Source organism: Heptranchias perlo, unplaced genomic scaffold, assembly GCF_035084215.1.
Source record: "Heptranchias perlo isolate sHepPer1 unplaced genomic scaffold, sHepPer1.hap1 HAP1_SCAFFOLD_118, whole genome shotgun sequence".
NCBI classification, from domain to species: domain Eukaryota; kingdom Metazoa; phylum Chordata; class Chondrichthyes; order Hexanchiformes; family Hexanchidae; genus Heptranchias; species Heptranchias perlo.
The window spans coordinates 978,748-1,005,359 of NW_027138407.1; positions in this window are offsets into that span (position 1 = coordinate 978,748).

Genomic DNA, 26,612 nt, shown 5'->3' on the forward strand with positions numbered 1-26,612 from the left:
ACCGAACACCAGCTTTTTCCAAGAGTAACGTTTTACTTTGTATTATTTTCTATCATTTGCACTGTAAACGGTGCCTGAGTCCTGTAAATAAAACAACGCTGCAAGTTCACCTGAGTAGCTTCTCAATGGCTGCAACATGGAGAGAGGGAGAGAGACAGAGAGAGAGGCAGAATTAGAGAGAAGAAGAGAGATAATCACTAATCACTAATCATACTAAGATGGTTGATGGGAGTCCGGTTTAATCAACCTTCTCCTGGGGACACACAAGGGGAAGATTTCCTCTGGTCTCTGTGGAAATCTCCTCTGAAAGTTCTTTTAGAAATGCGCTCACGATTTCGTTAGAAATAGAGACCAGAGGATAAGCTGCCGCATAGAGCGGATAGTGCAGTGTAAAGACGAATTTTGCAGGACAATAAACTTAATGGTCGCAGCGAGTCGTCAAACGCCGGCAGAAATTAAACAAACACTCAGCAAAGTGCCCGAATAGGATCGGGCCCATTGAATAAAATCCTAAAGCTCTGCGGGTCAAAGGAGCTTCAGCTGACCTATGACCCTTATTTGAATCTAATTTCAATATTTGGCGGGTTTATTGGAGGTCACGTCATTGGGGGAATAACGTCATGAGACCAGGAAGTGAGGTTGACCCAATAGGAGCCACTATTTGAGTCCGGGATGAGCTTTTAAAGGGGACGACAGATTCGGGCTGGGCAGCAGCCATGCGGATATTCAGCGCCTGGGTTATGTTTGGGGCCTTTATTTTCGGTAAGGATGATTCCAGTCATGTCAGGTTCAATCTAAGTGTTAATATAGGAACAGGAGTAGGGCATTCAACCCCTCGGGACTGTTCGGTCATTCAGTTAGGCCAATGCTGATATGTATCTTGACTCCATCTACTCCCTTGGTTCCATATCCCTTATCCCCTAACTTCACAAAACTCTATCAATCTCAGTATTGAAATTTTCAGTTGGGCCCAGCCTCAACAGGTTTTGAGGGGAATGTTCCAGATTTCCACCACCCTGTGTGTGAAGAAGTGCTTCCTCACATTACCCCTGAACGGCCTAGCTCTAATTGTAAGTGATGCCCCCCTTTTTCTGGGCTCCCGCATCAGAGGCAATTGCTTCTCTCTATCTACCCTATCAAATCATTTGATCATCTGAAACACGTCAATTAGGTCACCCGTTAATCTTCTATACTCAAGGGAGTACATCCTCGTCTATGCAACATGTCTTCATAATTTAACCCTTTAAGCCAAGGTATCATTTTTTAATACTCGTTCTTATCTTGTTCCTGAACACATGTTACAGATCAGAGTCATGGAAATTCTGTTACTCAGTCCCAGTCTTCAAAGATCAGGAGAGAAGCTGAAGCGGTGACTATGAAATGTACCTATAGCACTACATACAACATGTATTATTTATATTGGTACCGGCAACAACCAGAGCAGGAGCCCCGATTTGTAATGTGGAGAAGATCTTGGGATACACAGGAACGGAAAGGAGAAGGTTTCGGAATCCGTTTCTCTGCGGAGCTCCAGCCCTCCGACTCCTTCGCCAGTTTAACCATCTTCGGGCTGCAGCTCACTGAAGGTGCTGTGTATTACTGCGCTCTCAGTGAGTCACAGTGATGGAAATCAGTCTCATCCCCGTTCAAAAACTGTCGTTGGACTGCAGGTCAGAGGTTCCGTCTGTTGGGGGTTGTGCAGAATCGCGGGTAATGTGCAGCGCGCTATCAGGAGCTCAAATACACATGGAGAGGAAACCAAATTAACCTCGGATCAAACTGTCACCAAACTGTTTCCAGGAGCGGCAGAGAAAATAAACTGCAGAATCAAATCTCTCTGAAAAATCGATTACAGAATGAATCGACTAGTTAAACTGTCCTCTCTGCTTCTGATCAGCTGTTTTCTCCGAAAAGCCATGGATCGATGTTCAGATCAGCTCCGAGAAACAGGTGATTGTCATCGCTAAAAAGTTTCTGCTGGTCGCTTTACAAGGGCAGGACCTAGTTCTGCCCCTGTTTATTACTTTTTCCAGTATATCCCTTCAAAACCGGATATTAAATGTGTTGGCTGCTCAGAGAATCCTTTGACACATTACTTTCTTTCAGGTTTACCCAAAGATAGAAGCAACTTGCCAAACTTTAAAAAAATCAAATCAGACCGATTAGAAAAACACAACCGAATGGGAGAGCACAAAAGAACGTAAGAAATCAGAGTAGGAGTAGGCCATAGGGCCCCTCGAGCCTGCTCTACCAATCAATAAGATCATGGCTGATCTTCGAACTCAACTCCACTTTCCCGCTGGATCCTCATACCCCTTGATTCCCTTAGTGTCCAAAAATATATCGATCTTATTCCTTAATATATTCAATGAATGAGCATCCACAGCACTCTGGGGTAGAGGATTCCAAAGATTCACAACCCACTGAGTGAAGAAATTCCTCCTCATCTCAGTCGTAAATTTATGATCGCTTATCCTGAGACTATGCTCTCTGGTTCTAGAGTCTTCAGCAAGGGGAAACAGCCTCTCAGCATCTACCCTGTCGAGCCTGCTCAGAATCTTATATGTTTCAATGAGATCACCTCTCATTCCTCTAAACTTCAGAGAGTATAGGCCCATTCTACTCAATCTCTCCTCATAGGACAACCCTCTCATCCTAGGAATCAATCTAGTGAATCTTCATTGCACCGCCTCTAAAGCAAGTGAATCCTTCCTTAAATAAGGAGCCTAAAACTGTAGACAATACTCCGGATATGGTCTCACCAAAACCCTGTACAATTGCAGCAAAACTTACTTACTTTTGTACTCACAACCCCTTTTCAATAAAGGCCAACATTCCATTTGTCTTCCGAATTTTTTGCTGTACACGAAAGAGAAAAATAGTTTCCTATTTTGGGAGACCAGTGGGGGAAATAGAGAGTTTTCTGAACGCTTTCGTTATTTTCCGTGATTGCATCATTTAACTTTCGTGCATTAGTTAACCCGCAAATAAATCTGACCGAGGGCTATTAGCCTATGAGAAGAGTTGTGTCGGTGCGGCAGTTTTCCTCAGGAAGCTGGAATAAATTCCATTAAGTGCTTCAGTTGGATTTCACCCTGTAAATGGCTTATGGAAGATTGAACGAGAGAGCTTCCCACAATGCAAAGCGGCACAGGAAGGGGCCGTGCTGCACCATGGGAGAACTGGTCGCACATGCGCATTTCGCAAAACGCTTTTATCGTCGCTTCCTATAATTTTTTATTTATCCATATCGCTCATTCTCATATTTTTATCAAGAAAGGTAGAGTGCTTCTTTTGTGGGAACTGGAAGTCACGTTTTAGTTCGATTTGGTCTGATTAGTGACGTCAGACACACATGGCCGCCGTTGGATGGTGTGCAGTGATGACGTCACCCGTGTTGCCGACCCTTCATTTGATATTTTTAAATGAATTGAAGATGTTTTAATGGAGTTCTCAGCAATGTGATGATTATTTAAGTTTATTGACTGAGTCCCAGTTTCCGGACTCCTGCTTAGAGTTTAAATCTTTTATAAAAGTGGGGGGCCTCTTAAAGGGGCCCTGCACTGCCTGAGAGACCCGAGGCCCCCGTTAGGCCTCTTAAAGGGACCCTGCACTTTCTGAGAGCCCCCGAGCCCCCACGGGATGCGGTGGCATCTTAAAGGGGGATGCATAGCCTGAGAGTCCCCGATGTCCCGGTGCTCAGGACAGAGAGACGGGGTGTGAGATTAAAGGGGAAGGCGGCAACGGGTAGCGGGACAGGGGGAGAGATTGATGCGGAAACAGTGTTTAAACACCAACTCCATCCATTCCCAATCTTCCTTCCGAGCACTTCAGAAGGGCCTGTTAATTATTCCCTCCCTTAACCCTCTGTGACGTTCGACCACAGGAGACCTCGCGCCTGAAGTCCAGGAGTTTCGATGAAAAAGCAGAGCCGCAGCAGAAGGAAAACTGCCGGAAGATACTCGAGTCTGAGCAGAAACCTCTTGAGATGTTCCCGTGGCCGAGAGTCACCGAAAGAATCCGATGAGTAGGTGTAGGACGTCGAGCGAAACTTCAGGGAAACAGGGAGCGAAGTTCTGAAGAGGACTGTCGGAGCTCTGGGGTGATAATTGGTGATTTTAGATGGATGGTATAAAAGGAGAAAACATGCTATCTGTCTGCATCCTGGGCACAAAGACCAGGGGCATCCGGCACCAGTTGAACTGAAAGGAAATGAAAGTCAGTTGTTGTGAATGTGGTTTGTGGATTGTTGTTATTTATTGTGCAGATCAGCAAGGATCATATCTGCGAGTGATTTCCAAGCACCAATTCATCGAATTAATATTTCTCTCCCTGTAAGTGATGATGTACAAGGATCGATATTCGCCATCAGCATCGCCACAATACACTTCCCCCCAATTGACTGGCAAAAGAACCAAAGGCGACATAAGGAAAAACTTTTCACGCCGTGAGTCGTTATGATGAAGAATGTACTGTGGAGGGCGCACATTCAATCGTTCCTTTAAAAGAGAATTAGATAAGTACTTGTAGGGCAATAATTTGTAGGGCTATGGGGAAAATGTGACTGACTGGATTGCTATTGTAAAGAACCTGCATGGGCTCGACGGGTCGAATGGCCTCCTTCTCTGCTATAACCCTTCTATGATTCTATGATTCTAAATGGGGCCAACAGTGGAGGAGTTCTCATTATTACCACCAGAGGGCGCCGTGGTCACATGTTTCTCGCTGCTCCCTCGGGACTCGGTCCAACGTTTTTACTGATTTGTGTAAATGCATCGTCGTTTCAAAGCATCTTTATCTGTAATTGCGGGATTCAGCAAAGAGTTGCCCCCTTCGTCTTGTTTTGTGCACTTTTCATTGACAAAATCTCTCTCCACCATGATTATGAATTACTTCCTCATACTGAAAACCTTAAATCAAGTATCGTTTTTTTTAAGTAGAATTACATAGCATTTACTACACAGAAACGGTCCGACAGGTCTGTGCCAGTGTTTATGCTTCACACGAGCCAACTTGCTATCCATTCTGCTACTTGTTCAACATAACGTCTCTTCTTTTCAATTCTATCCCTCCAGAAATTAACCCCAGTGTTTGGTTTGTCCATTTTATGACCTTATTAACCTGCATCGCTATTTTTAGTGATTTATGCATCTGTACCCCGAGATCCCTTTGGCCTCTACCCTATTTAGACTCTTATTAGCCAAGCAGTATGTGGCCTCCTCATTCTTCCTGCCAAAATGCACCACTTCACACATATCCATAAAGAAATTAATTTGCCAATTACACGCGCATTCTCTTGAATTGAGAAATTAGAGTCGGAGCATTTGAAGAACTGGCATGATATTATTTTGACAGCTGTTTAAAACGACGAATTAAACATCTGTTCAGTTGAGCTCGTTTCTTTCATCTTTCTTTCTTTCTATCTTTCCTTTTCTTTCTTTCTGTATTTCTTTCTTTCCTTCCTTATTTTTACCCAAGTACTGTTCATCTACTATTGTGTCTCATTGTAATTATTTTCTACCGCTAAACCTTCTCTGTTTTGCATTCTCTGGCTTTTTGAGTGAAACAAAGATATCTCAATTCCTTCAGCTGTTAACAACTGCGGGGGAGAAGGCTCAATTTCAGTGCAATGTCACGATAAACGCTGGGACAGCGTGCTTAATACAGAGAATCTCCCAAACACCCATCAACATATACTGGCGAAATTATAAAAGGCCTTTTCAGGTTATTGCCTAATAGAGAAATGGATCAGCGTGGAATAGGTCGGGGTTTCAGGCACTACAGTATGTTACTGTTCAGAATGATAAACGCAATGACTTGATCCATATACTCTCTCGCTCCTCGTGTCCGCTCTCGGTTCCATTTTTACCAACCCCAAATGTGGCATCACTTGGTGGCACAAAGCACACGATCACCAAATCTTGGGGTAAAATTCCCAACTTGCTGGCCGGGCGTAAACTGGATGAAATCAATGGAGACGCAATCGGGCGGTTTCTATAACGGGCGGCCGGTTGGCAACGTCAGTTTTACACCCATGTGGCAAGGTGAAATTCTACTCCCTTGTGTTTGCTATCGATGGTATCAGTTCAGTGTATTAATTAGAACAAAGTACAATCCAGCATTCTCTTCCATTTAAAAAAAAAATTCAGTGATGTGGTAGGAATACTACAGGACAAACCTCACTCGAAATCTACCTGAAAATTAAATATTACTCAAGAATTGCTGAGGCCTGAAAAACTATGTCACAAATGGAGTTGCGCATACCAGCCTTTGTTACCCGCACAATTCCATTGGCTCACACCTGCAATATCTAGTTAATGGCACACTTTGACAAGGACTTCATTGATCTTAATTTACGCATGATGTCATCTTTCAAGCAATTGACAATGTCAAATTGAGCAAAAATATTTGCATTACTCCTTATACGGGACCAAACTCCAAAAAGTTTTTATCTATAAACGGTGAATTCTAGGGTAAATTATAATCCCTCTGGTCCACACTTGATGTCCTGCAATATAGGGATGTTATTCCCAATTTCAGACAAGTACATCGCCTTGAACTCTCTTTCATGCATTCGTCTACGGGCTCTTGGATCCCGTAATTCTAGTTCATTTCAGCTGAGTTTCTATGCGTTCCAGAGCCTTAATTGTGAGACGCACATCGTTGTTACAATTGACGCTGTCGTCATGCAAAAAGTATACTAAACAAAAACATTAATGTAACTCGATAACTGGATGTGCCATGGGAAAAGGGAAGGTGCTTTCGGGGACTTCTGAAAGCTGAGGGGCAGAGAGCCTCGAAGAGCAAATTAGGTAAGTAGAGGTAGAGATGCAATGCCTGATAAAGGGGGCCAGAATAGTGGCGTGGTAGAGCCAGGAATAAGTACTATGGAAGATGCGAAAGGTATATGGGGCGAGGGTGTCGCTGAGATTGGGAACGGCCATGAATTGAAAGGCTTTGAAAGCGAGATGGAGGATCCATTTGCTAATTCGTTGGAGTATGGGGGAGCAGTGGAACTTGTTGAAGAAGGAAATACTAGGAGCTGGGTTTATGTGAGCTTAACTATGCGGCCTAGCATTTTCATTGAGAGCCAGCTCGGCAGAAACAGCGAATAAAGAAAATATGAAGAGAGGAGATGCCCCCAAGCGATTTCATAATTGGCCACCTACAGCGACCCCTGGCCCCTGATGTTTGAAATGTTTTTGTTGTGTTTCACAGAGAGTTACAGTCAATGCATTGTGGAACTGTGGATGAGGCAAAGTAACAACATCCCATATTAAACAAGTTTGAAATAACAGCTGCTCATACGGTGGATACTGTTAGGAGAGGAAATGGTCACGTGCCTGTCGCAGGGTTAATGCATAAAAGGTTCAGACAGATGTCTCGTCAGCGTCTGTCTCCTGTCTAATAAATTCTAACTTCACGGGACCATTCAACAGTATCAATGGATATTTTACCAGTAATTGTGCTGATCCTCACTTGTAGGTATTTACAGCAGTTTTGTTCAATCTGTCTCAATAAGTGATGTTCGTGTTTTAATATTTCAATTTATTCACAGGCCGGTGCAACGCAGGCCAAGTGAGACAGTCGCCCGCTACAGAAACAGTTCAGGTCGGAGATTCCGTACAGATGGATTGCAGCTTTGAGACTCCGAACTTCGATGCCATGCACTGGTACAAGCAAAAATCCAGAGGGGGCCTGGAGTGGATAATCCGAAGATTGATTACCGGCAAAGAGAGCCGTGGGCAGTTTGAAATGGAGCTTGTAACTGCAGATAAGCGGGGCAGCCTGGGGATCAATATTGTCGAGTCTACGGACACCGCCGTGTATTACTGTGCAATGGAGACTCACAATGAAAGGAAATGGCATAATCGCTGTACAAAAACCTTTTTGCGTTACAACTGCAGTAGTTTCCAGCAAAGAAGTTGGGTATTTGCTACAGACTGTGCCGGTTCTCCTATACAGCTACCAAATTTGTCCCACTCCCACTGCTCTTTCCCCACAGCCCTGCAAATTCTTCCTTTTGAATGTTACTATTGAATATGCTTCGACCATACTTTCAGACAGTGCAATTCAGATCATAACCACTGGCTATGTAAAAAAAAAGAATCTGCGCTTCTCTCCTTCTGGTTATTTTATCAATCCTTGCAATTATCTCAAATCTGTGTCCTTTGGTTATCGACCCTTCCGCCAATGGAAACAGATGCTCCTTATTTACTTTATCAAAACCCCTCATATATTTGTGTTTCAATAATATCATTCAGAGAACCCCTGTTCTTAAACATCTACCCCTTTCACTACAGGCGTAGCGTGGGCTGCAGTGTGATCTATCTACATGAAGCACTGCAACAATTCGCCAAAGCTTCCTCAGCACCGCCTCTCAAACGCATGACCTGCATCATCTAGCAGCACAAGGGCAGCAGGTGCATGGGAGCACCATAACCTCCAAGTTCCCCTCCAAGTCACACACCATCCTGACTTGGACATATACCACCGTTCCTTCCTCGTCGCTGGGTCAAAATTCTGGAACTCCCGACCTAACAGCACTGTGGGAGCACATTCACCACACGGACTGCAGCGGGTCAAGAAGAAGGCTCCCGACCTTCGCAAGGGCAATTAGGGATGGGCAATAAATGCCGGCCTTGCCAGCGACGCCCAATCCCGAGAATCAATTGAAAATGCAATCACCATATTGTTGGGTGAGCAATAATCTCACCTCCTGTTGGGATTCATAATCCACAGTTTCTGTATTTTATCTCAATATTCCCCTCTCCGTTCTTTAGACAGCGTCCTTGAGTGGATCTCAGATCAGCCAAAGGAAGAAGCGATCGCTGAGGAGGAAGAGATCGGGACCATAACCTGCTCCCATACCAAGGTGACGAGCCCATCTAGTTTGCCTGTATTGGTACTGGGAGGGGCGGTCCGTGGGCCCGGAGTATATTCTCATCCGCTGCACCGACTGGTACAGTGACAATGTGATCTTTGCAAGATGGCGTTTAACCTCATCTTTGGCCAACACTTACAGTTTTACAGGTGACAGCTGGTGATTCCATACAATACTTCTGCATCTTAACACCACACACAGTGTAGTATTTAGGTCGAGAGTTTAAATAAAAATTGCAGATGTTACGGCTGGGGAACTTTGATAGTATACTCTCTGTGTCATTGTATTTCCTTGTCAAATGTCACTGCATCGTTCGAAGGGGAAGCATAGCATCCATAGGCAGACAGACAGTTAGATAGATAGTTAGATGTGTCGACCGATGTGTAACCGGATGATATTGTGATTGTTGATCATAAATTGAAAATATCTGGAAAGTAACACTGACGAAATAGATTAACCCGTTTCAAGGTGCGTTGGTCATACGTGGAAGCACATTATTTTGACCCCATACAACTCAATCAAATGGCAGCATTTGTAATGGGTGTCATTAGAACGTGTGTAATGAATCGTAGATCACAAGAAGGAGCTTACCAGAGGGGCAGGAGGAGGGATGGTTGACAAGACTGAAAAAATGCTTCCTGGACATGTCCCTCCTCGTCTTCCAATCCCCCCACAGCAACGCCTCTCCCACCTCCGTTATCTGTTCAGCGTGATATCCAGCGCTCCACTCCCGGTTCTCCAGCAGCGGCCCACTGTTCTTTCTTCACTCCCTCCCTTCCATTAATATTTCCCCGCAGACTTCTTGCTCCTGATCTTTGGAACTCCATTCCCGCTTCTTGTCTTCCCTCCTCCTTCCCTGGCGCCATATGCCCATCGGCTCCTTATAAATTGGTTCTATCATTACACAAAGCGAATAGAAGAAATGTCGCCTGTCATTTGGTATATGGACCAAAAGCAGAAATATTGTCGTAAGATCTTATTTGTACAGCGGCGCTGGAAGGTTTGCCGTGTTCAATATTTTAGTGATAAAAAACGGATTTAACTTTTCTCTGTGTATCAATATTAATTGAAAATGTTGCCGCTGTTCTTATGGTAGCGATAAGAGTTAACTGGGACCAGGAGAAAATTCACTCAATTAACAACAAATTGGATTAACGTGAAACACCATGTCAGCATATAAATTACTTCTTGAAATATCGGAGTATGAGCAGATGAGGGGCTGGTATGACATTATTTTGTGAAATAGTTTCCACACCACTATTATGTTTTACATATATGCACAATTGAATTGACACATGTTTGCAATATCCAGTTTGCGACCTGAAGGTGGCGCTGTTGCCTAAGTATTTATTCAGCTTTAACAACCACTTCAAAAGGGCAACACGTCTCGATTTTCGAATCATCTTCCAACGGATTTACAATACAAACCTGTCGAAGGCATGACATTCTAATAAGTTCTTCAATTTCTTCTTGCTGTTGTTCTTGTTTTTTCATTATTATTATCATTTTATTCCTATTGTTATTGGTATGGTTACTGTTACTGTTCCTGTTATTGGTATTGTTATGGTTATAGCTATTGGTATTTTTATTGCTATTGATATTGCTATTGTTACGGTTATTGTTATTGTTCTTGTTATTGGTATTGTTGCCGCTATTGGTATTGGTATTGATGTTGTTATTGCTATTGTTATTGGTATTATCACCTGTAAACGTGAAGAAACTTTTATCTGTTTCCGCTGGTGCCGGAAATAATCAAACAGTGATATTGTATCACACACAGATAAAGATCAGGGCAGCAATGTCCTATCGGGACAGAGCTACACCGAGTGATCGTTAATCCTTCTTGAGTCTGAATGATCTTCTGGACTGTGGAAATGGTTTTGACAGTAGCAATTGCGATCACCTTATTGTGTAGATAATTGTTAGTCACTGTAGACTTTCAGCGGGGGTTGGAAATGATTGATGCCGTTATCCTTTTATAATTTCAATATTTTAACAGGCGTTGGCTACTCCGTCAATCTCCTCCTTCGAGCGCAGTTCAGGTTGGCACACATTCCCTGCAGTTACACAACTTCTACAGTGTGCACTGGTACAGACAGCGAACAGACGGACGGCTAGACTCGAGAATAAGCAGATCGTGGAATGGGAAAGGTCGCATGGGGCGGTTTGAAGTTGAGCTCGCCACCTCTGGCAAACGCTGCCTGTTTAGCATTACCGAATCGGTGCTAGCAGGTTCCACCGCCTATTCCTATGCAATCGAAAGACACTGTGAGAGGAGATACGGCAGTGGATGTACATAAACCCCCTTCTGTGTCAGAAGCTGGGGGAGTAGATGCAAAGATCGTCTTCAATCCTCAAGCGCATTCTTAATTTAAAGATTTGATGAAAGTTAATCGAAATGAAACGTTAACTCTGTTTCCCTTTCCACAGATGCTGTCTGACCTGTTGAGTGTTTTCCAGCATTCTCTGTTTTAATTTCAGATTTCCAGCATTTTGCCGTTGTTAATTTACACACATGATTACGCTATAGAATAAGAATAATATCTGTACCCTATTTGAATCAGGAAGCACAAGTATTCTGCATCACAAACGATAGATAGAGAGGCAGATAGACAGATATCTAGATGCTGGATAGATGGATGGATAGATAGATAGTAAGATAGATAGATAGAAAGATAGATAGAAACAACCTAAAGGAATAATGGGCGAATGTATCAAATCCGCAATAAAAATAGAGCACAGTAGAAATGAACAACTAAGCCGTTGAAACATCCCGCTCTACCTCTTGATATAATCAGGTTTCGTAATTGATGGGGTGTAAAAGAGATTCACCAAAATAACACAAGGATTGAGCTGTTCGAGTTGTAAGTACAGAAAAGTCAAACTATGGCTGTTTTCATTGGAACAAAGTAAGTTAAGAGGAGCTCTGATAGAGGTGTTCAACGTTGTAACAGGTCGTTAGAAATGAATTTGTGGAAAACCTTCCAATGGGCGTTGGGTCCGTAACAAGAGGGCGTGAATCTCAGATAATCACCGTAATACTTTCCAAAATGGAAGCTGATAAATATAGACGTAAAAGAAGAAACCAATAACAGAGTGCGCTGAAAAGGTGGTGAGTGAGACAGGTGGATGGTCTTTCAGAGGGACTGTGAGAAGCGGATTGTCCTAATGGTCTATGGACGATTAGAGATCGTTCCTGAAATGACCGAAAAGCGAGGCCATTTGGCTTTCAGAAGGTTGGAGCATCCCGACTTCGCGGTCTATTACCGTGTAATCCATGCACTCACTGTGACAGCAATGAGCGGCACCGCTGTACAAAAACGTGGCCTTTACAAATGCTCTAAAAATATTTTCTGTGTCATTTTTCTTTACAAAACACATGCCCGTTAGATTCGATAATGTGATTTAACTCGGATTATCGCCTCCGACTGCACATTGTTAAAACTACATTGCTTGGAATTTTAAGCTCAGAAACGGGTCATTCGGTCCAACTGGTCCATGCCGGTGTTTATGCTCCACACGAACCTCCTTCCACCCAATTAATTTAATCCTTTCAGCATGTCTTTCTAATCCTTTCTCCCGCATCTACTTATCCAGCTTTCGCTTAAATGCATCTATGCTCTTCACCTCACCTACTCCATGTGATACTGAGTTCCACATTCTCACCATTCTCTGGGTAAAAAAGATTCTGCTGAATTGGACTGATTCGTGACTATCTTTTCTTTATGATCCGTAGTTTTAGATTCCACCTCAAGTGGAAGCATCTTCTCTACGCCTGCGCTATCGAAAGCTTTCATAATTTTAAAGACGTCTATCAGGTCACGCCTCAGCTTTCTCTTTTCGAGAGAAAAGATCCCGAGCCTGTACAGCCTTTCCTGATCAATTTAACCTCTCAGTTTTGGTATTTTAAGTTGCTCCGAGTGCCAGTGGATTTTCTTTGATGTGGACTCTAATCTAGGAACAAAGGAACAGGAGTAGGCCATTCAGCCCCTCGAACTTGTTGCTCCAAGGCAAACATTTTCCTTAACTTTCCACCCCGCGCCCCCTCCCCCTCCCCCTCCCCAGCTCCTCAAGCAAAACCTTTATTCTCCAATGAAACACCTTCCCACTCTCATCCCTAGATAGTCCACTGAAACTCATCACCTCTTCTGTCTCTTTGTATATCCCAGTATATCTGGAAGTTTACAAAGCCTTTCACGGTGATACTTGAAACTAAATGACTGCAAATTACGTAGAATGACACAGCATTTACAGCACAGAAACAGGCCATTCGGCTCAATTGGTCTATGCCGGTGTTAATGCTTCATACGAGCCTCCTCCCTCCCGATTTCATCTAACGTTATCGGCACAACCTTCTATTCCTTTCTCTCATGTGTTTATCTAGCTTCCCCTGAAATGCATCTATTCTATTCACCTCAACCTTTCCAAGCGGTAGCAAGATCCACTTTCTTGTTGTGTATATAGATATGTATATATATATATGGCAAGAAAGTGGATATGTATATATATGTATAAACAAATCAGATATATATATATATATGAATGATGGGTAGAGAAATACGCCTTTTCGGGCAATACATCCGATATTATCAGCTCTGGCAAGTCTTTGATTAATGTTATTTGTTGTCCGATAGGGCCATTCTCTCGCTCAAACCCATAAATCTGAACTGCAATATTGTTATAGTTTAACTCGGTAACGACCTGACCCGCGAGCAGAGAGCGACCGGGAGAAGTGAGCCCATCTGTGGTGGGGTACCTCACCTCGCCGTGACGATCGCAGTGGATTCCCTATAGTCTCAGACACATAACCGCAAGGGCCTTAGAATTACCATTCTGACAGTTTTGGGTAAAGATGCCTGGCAGGTGGGTCTGAAATTCCTGTCTGCGCTATCTTAGTAAAGCGGTTAACTCGCTTCAACATCAACAACTGCAAAAATTTGCATTTATATAGCGCCTTTAACGTAGCAAAACGTCCCAAGGCGATTCACAAGAGCGATTATCAAACAAAATTTGACACCGAGCCACATAAGGAGATATTAGGACAGGTGACCAAAAGCTTGGTCAAAGAGGTAGGTTTTAAGGAGCGTCTTCAAGAAGGAGAGAGAGGTAGGGAGGCGGAGGGGTTTAGGAAGGGAATTCCAGAGCTTAGGGCTTAGGCAGATGAAGGCACGGCCGCAAGTGGTGGAACGATTAAAATCGGGGATGCTTATGAGGCAAGAACTGAAGGAGGCAGAGATTTCGGAGAGTTGTAGGGATAGAGGAGGTGACAGAAATAGGGAGGGGAGAGGCCATGGTGGGATTTGAAAACAAGAATGAGAATTTTAAAATCGAGGCGTTTCCCGGCCGTGAGCCAGAGTCGGTCAGCGAGTAAGGGGGGTGATGGGAGATCGGGTCAGAGTTTTGGATGAGCTCAAGCTTGTGGTGAGTGAAAGATGGGAGGCGAGCCAGGGGACCATTGGAGTAGTCCAGTCTGGAGGTAACAAAGGCATGGATAAGAGTTTCAGCAGCAGATAGGAACATAGGAACAGGAGTAGGCCATTCAGCCCCTCGTGCCTGCTCCGCCATTTGATAAGATCAAGGCTGATCTGTGATCTAGCTCCATATCCCTTAATACCTTTGGTTGCCAAAAAGCTAGCTATCTCACATTTAAATTTAGCAATTGAGCAAGTATCAATTGCCGTTTGCAGAAGAGAGCTCCAAATTTCTACCACCCTTTGTGTGTAGAAATGTTTTCTAATCTCACTCCTGAAAGGTCTGGCTCTAATGTTTAGACTGTGCCCCCTACTCCTAGAATCCCCAACCAGCGGAAATAGTTTCTCTCTAAACATCCTATCTGTTCCCTTTAATATCTTATAAACTTCGATCAGATCAACCCTTAACCTTCTAAACTCTGGAGAATACAACCTCAATTTGTGTAATCTCTCCTCGTAACAACCCTTGAAGTCCGCGCATCATTCTAGTAAACCTACGCTGCACTCCCTCCAAGGCCAATATGTCCTTCCGAAGGTGCGGTGCCCAGAACTGCTCACAGTACTCCAGGTGCGGTCTAACCAGGGTTTTGTATAGCTGCAGCATAACTTCTGCCCCCTTGTACACCAGTCCTCTAGATATAAAGACCAGCATTCCATTAGCCTTATTGATTATTTTCTGCACCTGTTCATGACACTTCATTGATCGATGTACCTGAACTCCTAAGTCCCTTTGGACATCCACTGTTTTTAACTTTTTACCATTTAGAAAGTACCCTGTTCTATCCTTTTTTGATCCAAAGTGGATGACCTCACATTTGTCTACATTGAATTCCATTTGCCATAGTTTTGCCCATTCACCTAAGCTATCAATATCCCTTTTCAATTTTATGTTTTCATCTACATTGTTTACATTGCTACAAATGTTTGTGTCATCGGCAAACTTAGAAATTAGACTTTCTATGCCTTCATCTAATCTGAGACAGGGGCGGAGACAGGTGAGGTTACAGAGGTGGAAGTAGGCTGTCTTGGTGATGGAGTGGATAAGGGGTCAGAAGCTCATCTTAGGGTCAAATAGAACGCCAAAGTAGTGAATGGTCTGGTTCAGCCTCAGGCAGTAGTCAGGTTGCCGGATCGTTGCAGCGGGGACCAAAGACAATGGCTTCAGTATTCCCAATATTTAGATGGAGGAAATTTTTGCTCATCCAGTACTGGATGTCGGACAAGAAACGTGACAAATGAGAGACAGTGGAGGGGTAGAGGGAGGTGGTTGTGAGGTAGAGCTGGGTGTCGTCAGCGTACACGTGGACTCTTACAATAAATGGATTAGCTCTTCCGGTAGATTATGGGGAAAGAACACTCCGAGTAACTCGTAAGTTAGTATCCATCATGCAGTTTCAGCGCCCTGACTTATAATCCATGCCTTTGCCTCGGTGCGCAGGGCAGCTTCACTATCAACGCAGTTTGGTCTATTTGATTCAGAACGGCATAATCAGCCTGCACTCCTTTTTAATGAGAGAGATCACAGATTCATAGAATCTTAGAAGGAGGCCATTAGGCCTACCGTGCCTGTGTCGACTTTTGGAACGAGCTATCCAATTAGTCACATATCTTGGCTCTTTCCCCATAGCCCTGCAAATTTCCCCCTTCAAGTATTTATTCAATTGCCAAGAAGGGAGACAGGGCCTAGTTTAATACACACAGAGACAAAGTCTAGTGCAGTAATGTCCGAGACAGGACCTAGTATAATATATACTCAGTCACGGGCAATTACAGTCATAACTGAGACAGGGCAGAGTGCAATATAAACAGAGACAGGGTCTGCCGTAATGTGTACACAGACATAATCTACTGCAGTGGTAACTGAGACAAGACCTGGTGTAACATAAACAGAGGCAGAACCTAGAATATTAATAGCTGAGACAGGGTCTAGTGTAATAGAAACAGAGGCATGCCGAGTGCAGTAATAACTGAGACAGGGTCTAGTGTAATGTAAACAGAGAAATGATCTACTGTAGTAATGACTGAGACAGGGCCTAGTGCAATATAAATAGGGACATGGGCTAGTGCAGAAATAAGTGAGACAGAGATGGAGGATGTGGGCAACAAATGCTGGCCTTGCCAGCGATGCCCACGTTCCATGAAAGAATAACAAAAAGAGCATAGCGTAATATGAACGGAGATATGATCTAGTGCAATATTAGTAGAGACACGGTATATGCAGTAATTGCTGAGACAGGGCCTAATGTAATATCAACAGAGGCATGGGCTAATGCTGGAAAAACTGATACGGGCGTTGAGTAATATAAACAGTGGCATGGCATAGTGTGATATAAACAAAGAAATGGTCTTATGCATTAATGACTGAGACATGGCCTAGTGTAATATAAACAGAGGCATGGTCCAGTGTAATAGAAACAGAGACAACACCTACTGCATTAACTGAGATAGAGCCTAGTCTAATATAAACAGAAACATGGTCTTGTGCAGTAATAACAGAGAAAGGGCCTAATGTAATATAAACAGAGACATGGGCTATTGCATTAAAACTGAGAAAGGGTCACATGTAATTTAAACAGAGATTTGGTCCATTGTAATAAAAAAGAGACATGGGCTAATGCAGTAATTACTGATTCAGGGCCTTGTGTAATATAAAAAAAACATGGTCTGGTGTATTATAAGCAGAGACATTGGCTAATGCAGTAAAAACTGAGACAGGGCGTAGAGTTATTTAAACAGAGACATGGTCCAGTGTAACACAAACAGAGATATGGCCTACTGCATTATAAAGAGAGACATGGTCTAGTGCAGTAATAAGTGAGACAGGGTCTAATGTAATATAAGCGGAGGCACAAACTAGTGTAATATAAACAAAGAAATGGTCGAGTGCAGTAATGGCCGAAATAGGTCCTTGTGTAATATAAACAGAGACATGGGCTAGTGCAGTAATAACTGAGACAGGGCCTAGTGTAATATAAACAGAGACATGATCTAGTATAACATGAACTGAGGCAAGGTCTTGTGCCGTAATATCTGAGACATGGTCTAGTGTAATATAAGCAGAGGCATGGTCTCGTGCAGTAATGATCGAGGAGGGCTTAGAATAATATAAACACAGACATGGGCCGGTGCAGTCATAACTGAGACAGGGCATAGTGCAATATAATCTGAGTCATGATCGAGTGCAATATAAACAGAGGCAGGGCCTGGTGTAATATGTACAGAAACATGGTCTAATGCAGTGGTAACTGAGGTAGGGCCTGGTGTAATATGCACAGAAGCATGGTCTACTGCAATGGTAACTGAGGCAGGATTTCGTGTAATATATACAGAGGCAGGACCTAGTACAGTATTAGCTGGGATACAATCGAGTGCAATATGAACAGAGACACGGGCTAGTTTAGTAATTGCAGAGACGGGGCGTAGTATAATATAAACAGAGGCAAGGTCCATTGTAATGCAAACAGAGGCAAGGGTACAAGGTAATAAAATCAGAGTCATGGCTAGTGCAGTCATTACTGAGACGTGGTCTCGTGTAATTGATGCAGAAGCATTGTCTAGTGTAATATAAATAGCGAAATGGTCTAGTGCAGTAATGACCGAAAGAGGGCCTAGTATAATATAAACACAGGCATGGGCCAGTGCAGTCATAATTGAGACAGGGCAGAGTGCAATATAAACGAAGTCATGATCTAGTACAATATAAAGAGACAGGGCCTCGTGTAATATGCAGAGAAACATGGTCTACTGCAGTGGTAACTGAGACAGGACTTAGTGTAATATATACAGAGGCAGGACCTAGTACAGTAATAGCTGGGATACGATCTAGTGCAATATAAACAGAGACACGGTCTTGTGCAGTAATTACAGAGACAGTGTAATACAAACAGAGGCATGGTCCAGTGTAATGGAAACAGAGGCAAGGCCTACAAGGTAATAAAAGCAGAGTCATGGCTAGTGCAGTCATTACTGAGACTGGGTCTAGTGTAATATAAGCAGAAGCATTGTTTAGTGTAATATAAATAGCGAAATGGTCTAGTGCAGTAATGACCGAGACAGGGCCTAGTGTAATGTAAAGAGATAAATGGGCTAATACAGTAATAACTGAGACAGGGCCTAGTGTAATATAAACAGATACATGATCTAGTGCAGTAATAACTGAGAAACGGTCTAGTGTAATAAAAACAGAGACACGGGCTAGAGTAGTAATAGCTGGGACAGGGCCTATTGTACTACAAACTGAGAAATGTTCCAGTGCAATATAAACAGAGACATGGTCTAATGCGGTAATAAGCGAGACAATATCTACTGTAATATGAACAGAGACACAGTCCAGCACAATAATAACTGACACGGGGCCTTGTGTAATATGAACAGAAGTATGGCATATTGCATCACTAACTGAGACAGGGTATAGTATAATATGAGCAGTGACATAGTCTAGTGCAGCAAAAACCGAGGCAATGCCTAGTGTAATAAAAACATAGATATTGTCTAATTTATTACTAACTGATACGTGGCATAGTGTAATATAAACAGAATAATGCTCGAGTGCAGTAATAACTGAGACAGAAGCTACTTAACAGGGACATGGTCTAGTGCAGTAATAACTGAGACAGGGTACTACTGTAATGCAATCAGAGGCATGGCCTAGTTCAGTAATGACTGAGATATGGTCTAGTGTAATAAAAGCATAGATTTAGTCTAATTCATTATTAACTAAGACAGGGCCTAGTGTAATATTAGCAGATATATGGTCTAGTTTAACATAAACAGAGACAAGCCTAGTGTAATGCAAATAAAGAAACGGACTAGTGTAATACAAACAGAGACATGGTCTAGTGCAGTAATAATGGAGACATGGCCTCGTGTAACATAGACGGGGGCATGGTCTAGTGCATTAATAACTGGAACAGTGTCTGGTGTAAAATGAACAGAGGCGTGGTCTTGTGTAACATAAACAGAGGAACAGTCTAGCGCAGTCATAACTGAGACAGGGCCTGGAGTGATGTAAAAAGACGCATAACCTAGTGTAATATCAGCAGAGGCATGGTCTACTGCAGTAATAACTGAGTCATCTTCGAGTGTAATACAAAGAGAAACATGATCTAATGCGGTAACTGAGACAGGGTCTACTGTAATGTAATCAGAGGCATCGTCTACTTCAGTAATGAATCTTACAACACCAGGTTATCTAAGATTCCTTATATTTGTCCACCCTAGTCCATCACCGGCATCTCCACATCATGGCTACTTCAGTAATAACAGAGACATGGTCTAATTCGGTAATCACTGAGACAGGACTTACTTTAATATAAACAGAGGCAGGGCCTTGTGCAATAATAACCGAGACAGGGTCTACTGTAATATAGAGACATGGTTTAGTTTAAAATAAACAGACACATAGCCTCGTGTATTGTATACAGAGACATGGACGACTGTAACGGATTTTTGTTAGTTAACTGAAATGTAGCTATGGTGGGTAAATTAAGCTGAGTTGGAGAACGTCCATGGTGTGATTGAATGGTGGAACAGGCCCGATGGACGGAATGGCCTCCTCCTGTTCCTAAGTAACAGGCTCGAGGGACGGAATGGCTTATTCTTGTTCCTATCTGCCAGCAGCAGCGGGGCGGGGGAACACGTTCGGTCCCCGTGCGGGCGGCAGCGGCCTGCACTAGCCCAGTGAGCATCGATTAATCTTCAGGTTGGTTTCATTTTCCAAATTGAGGCCGGGCGCTGCTCAGGGAAAGAATCTCCTTGACTGAAATTAACTGGTGCAAAAAGGGAAAAGGTGCATTCGGACCAAATATTAGCAAAGGCTGTTTTATTGTTTTTTATATGTAAGTACCGAATAGAGGAAAAAGTGACAGGACATTAACAGGTTAGTTGCTCCAAGCTGCCGATTATCCCGTTATGAGGGAAAAGATGAATATTCCGCCCTCAGGACGTGTCCTGCTCCACCGTGGATAGGCTCCAAATTATAACTAGATCTGCTCTGATGGATATGTTTTTTCCAAAGATGATTCGGCATCGCGATATTAAGTATTCGAGGGTTTAAGAAACACATAGAAAAGAAACACAGGCAGAATTTGGGAACTGGATCCTATCCGATTAACGGAGCGGCCAGCAGGGAGTTTGTGGCGGTATCAGCAACCTCTTCTTTGGAGCTGATCTGAACATCGATCCAGGGCTTTAAGGGGGAAAACAGATGATCAGAAGCAGAAAGTACAGTTCAACCAGTCGATTCATTCTTTGATCGATCTTTCAGAGAGATTGGATTCTGCAGTTTAATTTCTCGGCCGCTCCTGGAAACACCTGGGCGACAGTTTGATCCGAGGTTAATTTGTTTACCTCTCGTTTTGTGTTTCAGCGCCTGACAGCGCACTGCACATTGTGGTTGCATCTGCCCTCGATTCTACACAACTCTCCGCAGCCAGGGCCTCCGGCCTACAGTCCAACGGCAGTTTTTGTACAGGGGTGAGACTGATTTCCATCACTGTGACTCACTGAGAGAGCAGTAATACACGGCAGCGTCAGTCAGCAGCAGCCCGAAGATGGATAAAGTGGTGAAGGTGTTGGAGGGCTGGAGCTCAACAGAGAAACGGATTCCGAAACCTTCTCCTTTCTGTTCCTGTGTATCCCAAGACCTTCTCCGCGCTACAAACTGAGGCTTCGTCTCTCTTTGTTGCCGGTACCAATATAAATAATAATTTTTGGCTGTGGTACTATAAATACATTCCATAATCACCGATTCACCTTCTCTTCTGCTCTCTGTAGACTTGGACTGATTAACAGATTCTCCATGACTCTGGTCTGTAACATGTTGAGGAACAAGTTAAGATCAAGTATCAAAAGGTATCAATGAAATAATATTGTATAGAATGTTCAGCGGAGAAACACGCCAACCGGGCTGATCCGCTGTTTATGCTCCATACGAGCCTCATCCCACCAATCTCCATCTAACCCTAGCAGCAGAACCTGCTATTGCTTTCCCCCTCGTGTGTTTATCCAGCTTCCACTTAGATGCATCTGTGCACTCTCTGGGTAAAGACGTTTATCCTGAATTCCTTATTGGATGTATTAGTAACTATCTTATATGTATGGCCCTCAGTATTGGTCTCCCCCGCAAGTGCGTAACATCTTCTCTACATCTACCCTATCAAAGACCATCGTAATTTTAAAACCTGTGTTAGGTCACCCCTCTCCCTTCTCTATTCTAGCGAAAAGAGCCCAGCCTTTTCAGTCTTTCCTGAGAGTTATAACCTCTCAGTTCTGGTATCTCGATTGTAAATCTTTTTTATTTGCGCCTTCTCCAGTGCCTCGATATCCTTTTTGTAAGATGGAGATCAGAACTGTTCACTGCACTGCAAGTCTGGGCTAACCAACGTTCGATACAAGTTGAATATAACTTCTCTGCTTTTCAATTCTATCCCTCTAGAAAAGAACCCCAGTATTTTTTTTTAATATTAACACATTAGTTTGAACACGACATGATTGGAGTCATCCTTACCGAAAATAAATGCCCCAAACACAAGCCAGAATATCCGCATGGCCGCTGCCGAGCCCGAACCTGTCAGTCCAGTTAAAAGCCCAGTACCGGATCCGAATCGTCTCCGTCATGGCTCTTATTGGTTGAACGTCACTTCCGGATCTCGTTTTTCCCCAAATGGCGTAATCTCCAATACACCCGCCATATATGTAAATATGCTTCAAATGAGGGTCCCAAGGAAACAAACTCAATCATGTTGTGCACGTGCTTAACACAACTTTTACATCATAGTCCCGAATATGTTGGCAGCATTTTAGAGATGGCGCCGCTTGGTCTGTTCCTGATGTCCCTTTTAATAGGTAGATTGTGATATGTGTTCCCTGTGCTTGTGTGAATGCCCCTGATGTCCCCTGTAATAGGCAGATCGTGATAATTGTTCCCTATGCTGCTGTGAATGCTCCTGATGTCCCTTTTAATAGTTAGGTAGTGATATGTGTTCCCCATTCTGGTCTAAATGCTACAAATTAAGAAAGGAATTAACTGATGATTTAAATCATTTATTACAGGGAAAATCCAAGGGAGTTCAGTGACGCAGCCTCAACGTGAGCTGCGGGTATCTGAAGGAGATAATCCTGAATTGAATTGCAATTACAACACCAGTTTGGCTGATCCGGATCGTTACTGGTATCGACTGTACCCGAACCAGGCATTACAGTTTATATTATACCGTGATAACGCCAGGCGAAAGGATGCCGATTTTGTGAAAGGAAAATTCGATGCTCGTCACTTCAATAAATATCAAGTTTTTCCTTTATCACTTTCTGCAGCAGAGACTAAAGACAGCGCCGTGTATTTCTGCGGCACACAGTGCTGCAGAGATACAGCGAATCCCATACAAAAACCTACACCGAGAGTTCCAGTTATTGCTCGCCAGAAGGCGCTCCCACACCGATAAACAGAAGCTATAATTGAACCACCACAGTGAGAGTCACAAGGGACCTTCTTAAAAAGGACTACAAACCACAACACTCAACAAGAGCAGGTAAGGTCCACTTATGGATTCATGTTAGTTGGTGATTTCAACGTGAATTTATAATAAAAATGAACTTCACAATTCCATCTGTGGTGCCTTGACTCCCCTTTGTCTTTTGATGCCCTTTCCATGCCGACTGCAATATTGTGGAGCCCTTTACACACCTCCCCTGTCAGTTATCCGGACCCTTTGATCGTGGCCTGTACTCAGATTTCACAAGGTAGTGATTGTGCTCTTCAAAATAAGCCACAAGCACAGACTTCCCCCAATGTCCATTCTCCTTCAGGATGTCTCCTGAACGCTGGAATGTTTTCTGACACCATTAACAATCGCTGTGCTTCCTGGTTACAATAAACAAACAATGGCTTAATCCGCACCCCGGTCTCTAAAAGAGAATCCATTTCCCCTATAAGGGGACTGTAGCCCAGCTCGGGGTGAGTTCATTCACTGGCAGCCAGCTCAACACCTATCGGTCTCACAGCACCACCGGGGAAACCAGGAAGTGAGGTGAGAGCATATTGAGACACGGTAGCAGAATATTTAGGGTGAGGATTAGAACGGGTGTCTTCAAATATCCAACCCCCTTTTACAGAACGAACAGCGACAATACAGCTATTGGACATCTGGATTGTGTGGTGGCCATTTCTGACAGAAATTGTGGACCAAACACATTTAACTTTTTCTCTCATTTCCAAACACGATTTGAGTCTAAATTTTAAACACGCGCTGATTTGACCTTTTCCTGTTTGAACATGTTTTTCAGATCTAAGTCATTGAGATTCTGTCACTAAGCCGCTGTCCTCAGGAGTTAAGACAGAAGGAGAAGCGGTGACTTTAAACTCTCCCTGTGATACTACATGGGGCGGCTATAATACATGTTGGTACCGGCAACACTCAGACAAAAGAGCCCGAATTTATATTGAGGAAAGATTGAGGAGGTAATGAAGATGAACCGGAGTTTGCTGAAGGCCGTGTCTTTGTTCATTTCCAGAGGGCCAACAAATTCTCCAGTTTAACCATATCGGGTCTACAGCTGGCCGACACTGCAGTTTATTACAGTACCGAGATTCACAGCGATGGAAACAAGTTAAACCCTCGGCCAGCAACTCCCACCGCTTTGTAGATTAGAGGCTTTGCCTGCTGAAGCCGGTTATAACGGCGGACAGTTGCTGACCAGGTGCGGAGTGCCGCTCCTTCACCGGCTTAACCATCAACGAGCTGCATCTGAGTGACACTGCCGTGTATTACCGCGCCCTCTGGGACTCACAGTGATGGAAAGCAGACGCACCCACCCCTACAGAAACTGCTGTTGGACTGTGGGTCGGAGGCCCTGTCTGTTGGGGGTTGTGCAGATTCGCGGGCAGATGAATACACACTGTGCAGCGCGCTGTCAGGCACTCAGGCACTGAGATTAAACCAAATTAACCTCGGAAAAAACTGTCACCCAACTCATTCCAGCAGTGGCCCAGAAACTAAACTGCAGGATACAATCGGTCCGAAAAATCGACCACAGAGGCTTGAGCAGATAATCTAGGCTGACATTCCCACAGTCAGTACCGAAGGAATGCTGCACTGTCAGAGATGCGGTGTTTCGGATGATACATTAAACCGTCTGCCCTCTCAGGTGGACGTAAAATATACCACAGCCACTTTTGGAAGAAGAGCAGGGGAGCTCTCCCCGGTGTCCCGAGGACAATATTTATACCTCAGCCAAAGGATTAACTGGTCATTAGCACATTGTTATTTGTGGGATCTTGCTGTGCACAAATTGGCTACCGCGTTTCTTACAAACAACGTCAAACTGTATTTTTCTTGAGAAAAGGTTCATTGCAAAGTGGGCGATTGGATGTACTTTGTGTCCACGAATCTCAAAGGAAAAACGTTCACACGTTTAACAAGGATAATGCCCCTGAACGGGCTTCTAATTCACGATACTTTAAATGAAAGTAAACTTATTTTTCCATCGGAATGAACAGACAGAGAGAAATTAAACCGTCGCTTCCTGCAGTGCGATTTCCTCAACGCCGCCAATCCGCGTGCACAGACAACATCACGTGCCAACTGTAAGATTCCGGCGGTTTAACCTCTGCAGGTGGTGCAATAGCTGATTTCTACTTCACAATTCTGCAATCTGACAAGAGCCGTTTCCAAGTGTACTGTTTTTAAATTGTGTTATTTTCTACCCACGCCAATGTAAACGGTGCCTGAATTCACCGTTTACATTGGCAAGTTCACCTTCTTATGCTTCTCAATGGCTGCATCTGGGAGAGAGAGTGAGAAAGGGAGAGAGGCAGAAATAGAGATGAAGAAAGAGGATCACAGAGAGAAAGAGGGAGATTAGAAGATCGTCACAGATGTATTGCAGTAGGAATGTTTAAGACGTGAGGCAGAGAAATAAGAGAGATAGAAGTAGTAAAATGGAGATAAAGAGATGGCGATATTTCACTATTCTGCTGCGGGTAGAAGTTGAGGAAGGCCTTCGAGAGGGTGCAGAAAAGATTTACTGGAATGGTCCCAGGGATGAGGGACCTCCGTTACGTGGATAGACTGGGGAATCTGGGGTTGTTCTCCTTGGAGCAGAAGAGCTTGAGAGGAGATTTGATGGAGGTGTTCAAAATCATGAGGGGTCTGGACAGAGTAGATAGAGATAAACTTTTTCCATTGGCGGAACGGTCGAGAACAAGAGGACACAAATTTAAGGTGATTGGCAAAAGAACCAAAGGCGACATGAGGGAAAACGTTTTTACCCAGCAAGTAGTTATGATTTCAATGCACTGCCTGAAAGTGTGCTGCAGGCAGATTCAATTGCGGCGTTCAAAGGGAATTGGATAAGTAGTTGAAGGGAAAATATTGCAAGGCTGCGGGGAAAGGGCAGGGGAGTGGGACCAGCTGGATTGCTCTTGCAAAGATCTGGCACGAGCTCGACGGGCCGAATGGCTTCCTTCTGTGCTGTAACTATTCAATGATTCTATGACTCTAACAGAGGCAGAGGTAGAGAGGGACAGATACAAAAAGGAAGAGAGAAATAATAAGAGTAGGAAATGGAAACAGAGACAGAAACATAAGAGAAGTGAGACTGTGTTGGAAAAAGAGATATCAAAAGAGTAGGAGACCCACTGGACAACAACTGGGCAACTTATTAACTGGCAGAAAAGGCGCCATCAACATAGTTTTAACAATGTGCAGTTAGCGGCAATAATTAAAGTAAATCCTCATTACTTAACCTAACAGGAATATGTTTCGTAACAGAAAAATGGCACAGAAGATCTTCCTACAGCATTTGTAAAGCAGGGCGAGTCTCGCCGCTCTCTCCCCACAGCCCCCCACTACCCTCGAGGCCAGGTTTTTGCACAGCCGTACAGCTCATTGCTGTCACAGTGAGTGCCTGGATCTCACAATAATAGACCATGGTGCCCGGCGCCTCCACCCTTCTGAGAGCCAAATAGCCTCGCTTTTCGGCAGTTTCGAGCATGATCTCCAATCACCCGACGATATCTTTGCCGCTCCTTGTGCTGATCATGACGCGCTCCAGCCGTCGATTCGGGCCCTCCCTGCAGTCAAATTGCGCCCGATGTCCCTGCTGGACTGTTTTGGAAACCGGCGACTGCAGCACTTCATCTGCACGGCAACCGTCTGAGGAAACATAGGAAATATGATCAATAATGGTCTAATGATTATCGATAGAGAGTAAAAACCAATAGGTTGGGTATAATCACTGAAACACGCTGCAAATCAACA